The 5,503-nt window shown below is 36.7% G+C and overlaps 1 pseudogene; it reads right to left on the bottom strand.

The window, feature by feature from the left end:
- Positions 1 to 2,467: 2,467 nt before the first annotated feature.
- Positions 2,468 to 5,243, bottom strand: LOC147435405 (uncharacterized; annotated as a pseudogene).
- Positions 5,244 to 5,503: the final 260 nt, after the last annotated feature.

Genomic DNA, 5,503 nt, shown 5'->3' with positions numbered 1-5,503 from the left:
CACTTGACGGCTCTGTAATTTTCTGCCACCACAACTTTTCTTCCCTTCCATTCCAAAACATTTCCTCATGCAATTGACTGGAATCCTTAGTAAAGCCGACTCTTCACGGGCAACTTTGACCTCTTGAATACACCTTGCTGAATTCTTCCCTGGCTGCAGTGGAATGCTCTCTTCTGCTTCACTATCCGTGACAACATATACCTCTTCATTATCCTCTCTATATCAAAATGAATACTCCGTGGTCTCCCTCTGGTTTTGAGCTGCCTTGCTTCCATTACATATCCATGTTTATATGATCTTGTACTGACTGCAATTGTTTTGTTCTTCCGTTGTACATTCTCTTTGTCACCCTCCATCACAGGCTCCTCATACAAAGGACTACCAGCAACCAAGCCTTTCAATGTACTCGCAGAATGAGTTGGATTTGGAGATTCTCTACGTTTGGCACTGGCCATCGTTGCTTCTATGGAAGGGCCCGTTCCCATGTATTTGCTTGTGTTGTATCCCAATCTTTTTGTACATTGAATATATGCATTCAAAACATCACTAACACATGCATCATAAAGTGATATTTTGCATTTACCACTTCACCTAACAGCCAACTTGCATGGATGCTCTCTGATAAGTTTATGCTTGACTCTTGCTTACCTATAAATACAATATGATAAAAACCATATATAAATTAATCTCTGTTTTCATGTATTTTATATGAATCAAAGAAAAGAATGATATACCATTGTCTTAGAGCTACCCCAATGGGCAATTCATTGGTCCCACCAATTAAACCATCTCTCTAAAGCCTTCTTATTATCCCCTGTCACATTTTTCACCCACCATTCTCGTATTCTGGAAGCTAGAAGGGAGGCCTCATTTGTAGTCTCTACTAAGCACCATGCTTCACACATTTCAATGTGATGCAATTGTCTATCTGTAGTGATATGTTTTTTAGTGTGTTTGTGTAGACTTTCCTCCCAAAGGAAAAGACACGAGCACTCCCTCCCCTCCATTATATTATGCCATCCTCCATTGTATACAACTTGTATTGCTAACCAATTAGCCTCGGCTTCATCAGACATAAATCCACCAAAATCTGTTGGTTCATGTCCACGCGTTTCCATAACTGTGTTTAAATTTCTCCAAAACAAGATTTGTGTTTCTTTGTTTTCTTCTTTACATTCACATATTGCAATCACTTGCAATGCTCACATGCGTACACATAGAACAAATAAGAAATATTTATAAAACAAGATTTATGTTTCTTTGTCTTTTTCTTTACATTCACATATTGCAATCACATGCAATGCTGTTGTACACATAGAACAAATAAGAAATAAAAGGTGTCTTATAACAAAAATATGCTATCTAATATATTTCTATAAATTCACTTACCCAAGATCTTAACCGAGCAAGACATAGTTGCCCATCCTTCAATCCGATGAGTATGATCAAAGTGCACCCAAGCACTACACAAATCTCTTGTTTGTTCCACTTTGTCGACTCATGATGCATGAGGCTGTTAGGTTTGCTAGAGATGATGTAGAATGGCTCATTTCCTCATTCAATTCTGCTGGGTATTTAGAAACTATGGGGCGTTTTCTTGTGTCGGTTGGGGATTCTAAAGGAGATACCATTTTCGTGACTGCAACGGATTTGGAGGAATGGGGACTAGTTTGGTAGGAAAGGAATGTTGAGTTTGAGAGAGCACTTGGTAAAGAGTGGCAGGAGCTCAAAGGAAAAAAGTTTCTAGTATGGGATGGAAACCATAGGCTAAAAACTTGGTGGAAGAAAATGAAAGATAGTGAGATATTTCACCCTTTCCTCTTTTTTATTGTAAAGCTTTATTTTTACAAATGATGATTATATTTTTCATGTGATAGAGTACTCGGACATTGCTCAATACCATTTTAGTGTTCGTTGACAAGTCCATGAGTTGTCCAGTGCAAAAAAGCGGAGTTGCTTCTTGCACTTGACACTTCCAATGTGTAAGTTTGTTAAACGCATTTTGACTCTCATGTTTTTACAAACTATGCTTGTGTTCAACTCTTTGTTTTTTGTTTTTCTCTACAGCATTCCTAGGGCACATGTCATGCCAAACATCACTCATGAAGTTTATATGTTTCAAAGATTTGCCATGGCAGATAGAGTCAATCCTTCAAAAATTGACACCAGGGCTCGAAAAAATGTAAATCTCAACAAGTAAAATATCCCCCTCAACCTAATCCAAACCGGCTTCATAATATTTGAAGAAGAGGAATCCTTTTCGAACCAAAATGAGCTGGATGTTTTCCTTTTCAGTAAATTTTCAATGATTTTTTTTGTGAACAAGAAGCCTACTTCTAAACTAAAACTAAATTTTAACACACCCACAATCCACTATTGCGTTTACTCATTACTAGAACTCAATATTTAAGACTAGTTTAAAGAGTTGAATATCCAACCAAAAGATTGATAAAGCTTAAAAAAATTATCAAAGAGTTACAATCAACACAACAATAAAAAACAAAGATAACCTGTCACAATAAATCGAACACTTTTGAGCCAATCCGAGGACCAAGATGTCTCCAGTGACTTGTGACAACCGGCTTTGATAGATGCTGCAAAATTGCAAATTTAAAACGGAGATATTTGTAAGAATAATAAGATGTATAATTATTGCCATGCTTGAAAAAGCTTGAATTTGACCTTTTTGGTAGAAAATTAGATTCATATTTGTTGTTTCCTCAAACCGCAAAAGAATCTACAAACTTCAAAGAGACATTTATAAAAGCACAAAGTAGAACTAATTGGCATAAACGAGAGAGCAGGGAGATCGAACCCCATTACCATCAATGATGATGGCTATGCCAAGCTCTCTTGGGGGAGGAGAGGAGTAAATACTCTCAGCCACGACTAACGGCAAATTGTATTTACCGCTCTTCCCCCCTTTCAAAATTAGTAAGGTAGATGGAAAAGAAATAATCAAAAGTAACAAATAAAAGCAATAGATAGCCATACCTTGTTTACTGTTGAATCAAGCTGCATATACCTTGTGACGTGAACAAATGTCGATGCGCCTTAGCACCCCATAACTCGATGCTCTCCTCCAACTCTGTTTCTGTTAACTTTGAAGGACCTTCTATGTTGATCTTCAAAAGTGCATCCAAGGATTGTAACTCTATACTGTTTCATAATTTTGTCGTAATCCTTGTCCGTGCGCTAAATCCTCTCTCACATATAGCATTAGAACAACATTGCACTAAAGCAATCTGACAACTGGTCAAAATATTAGGATACGAGTCTCTCCATGAGGCATTGCTAGCGATTACAGCTGTAACATCTGGAAGACTAAAACGTATCCAACTAATGGCAGCCTGTTGCTTGAAACTACGAAATTCACTGATAAAATCATCCTCGTCAATCAAAGCAGCAGAATTTATAATCTCTAAAGACTTCATTTTACCATAAAAGGAGGCTATTTCTTTTGCCTCTGACTTACCATAATCTCGTAGAGATTTCTCTAGTATAGGATGCTATGCTAGAACCAAAATACCTAGCTTACCCAAAATAGAATTGTTAGCAAACCGTTCTTGAAGATAAGCAATAACTTTCTTCGAAAAAGAAACCTAAAACTATAAAGCACGCATTAGATCCATGCCAAAGATATCTCTCTCTATCTCAATATCAAAAAACTTTTTGCCACGAATAGCTCCTCGCAAGTAAAACAAAAAACCTTTATCTGGACCGTATTCTCGCAAAAATGTATAACCACGAGCATCAAGAATAAGTTCATTCTCATCAACATTAGGAGGATCAATATAATACTGCTGAATTAAATTGATCTCTTTTTGAATGATCGCAGACACGGTAGTAACATCTACAAATTCTTTTTGAAATAACTTACTGACTATAGACATACCTTTCAGAATGTCTGCTAAGAAAAAAAGACAATAAATATTTTCAAACTTAGACAAATCAGCAAAAAAAGTTGGAACTTTTTCTTTTGTCTCCAATAGAATGGCATCAAGAGAAGAACATACCTTACCTATTGCGGATGCACGACTTAGCCACCTAACATCAAATGTGTGCTCTAATCTCAAGATCGGACACACCAAATCCTTTTGAGTAATCCTTAACTCATCAAGCCTCTTGTTAGAGTGATTGAAATGTGTGGCAATTGAATTGACAAGGTTCTCTAATGTTATTGCAATCCCAGAATTCTTTTCAAAAACAGAAGATACAGCCAAAGCTGTCCTATGAGCAACACAATGAATAGATGTTAGAAATGGATTTACATGTCTTTTAAAAAGCGTTGAAACACCATTCTCTGACCCTATCATGGTCGAACACCCATCAAAACCAAAAGAGATTAGCTTTGAAAGATCAAAATCATTTCTTTTCAACTCATCAAGAACAACATTAAAGATAGACTTGGCAGTCCCATCACTTACACAAACTATGCCATAAAAGCTATAGGTGGGAATACAATCATCAATGAGGTAAGACAAATAGATAATCAAGTGTCCATGCTTACTAATATCATTAGACTTATCAATCAAGACAGCAAAGAAAGGACTTCGAGACACTTTTTTCAAAGTGGAGTTCATGAGACACTTACCAATACAATAAACCATCTCCACACAAGCCTTGTTGTCATTGTACAAGGATGTGGAATATGGCACTCGACAATCTTGCAAAAGAGAAATCATGTCAGTAAATCCAGAAAATGCATAATTTTTCTTTGCCATATGATAGGCAACCCTAAAGAGAGTAAAGAGAGCCTCGTCTTTGAATTTCTCTGCCCTCTTCATGCTATTTTGAATGCTTTCCTTTCCCTGCAAGAGGAAAGCATCCGTTGCATTCACATGACATTCAGTTCGATAATGAGCTTTCAAGTTATTAAGCTTAAAATTAACTGAACCATCTCTTGAATAGGCACTATGGTGATGAGGATATTTTAGACAAAACTTACAATACAACTTAGCTTCTTCTTCATTGTATACAAGCCAATTAAACTTTTGTAGCCAATCATCTTGGAAAGCAGCATGCACCTCAATCCTTCTTTCCAATTCTAACCTGTCTGCTAAAGACAACGAAGAAATTTCATCAGTAGAAACTGTCTTTCGTAAGTTAGATGAATCTCCTTTCGTTTTCTTGGAATTTATCTTAGAAGGTTCAAGCCCTGCCCATTGAAGAAGCGTACCTTGTCGTTTCTTATTACCTTTTTCACCCCCTTTATTACCCTTTCCAACATTATTGAAATCCATTTAAAATAGGCTATAAAAACCATATCCACACACAAAAAATTTTTTTTAGTTTACAGATGCCTAAATCTTTAAGCACGAACATGTAGCAAACGAAAAATGTAGGGACATATTTACCAGATTTGATTTATTATCGTCAAGATCAAGGTGGCTTGCCCAAGAACAAGTTGCAGTCCACGGACTACGACAAGCTTTGTATTGCTTACTACTCGAGAGTCGAGACTCGAGTTTTTGTTTTGATGCCTCGCGAGTCGCAAGTACAC

The sequence above is a fragment of the Adiantum capillus-veneris genome, chromosome 18 (assembly GCF_014529385.1).
Source record: "Adiantum capillus-veneris isolate H3 chromosome 18, ASM1452938v2, whole genome shotgun sequence".
Lineage (NCBI taxonomy): Eukaryota > Viridiplantae > Streptophyta > Polypodiopsida > Polypodiales > Pteridaceae > Adiantum > Adiantum capillus-veneris.
This window is presented reverse-complemented; position numbering and strand designations above follow the sequence as displayed.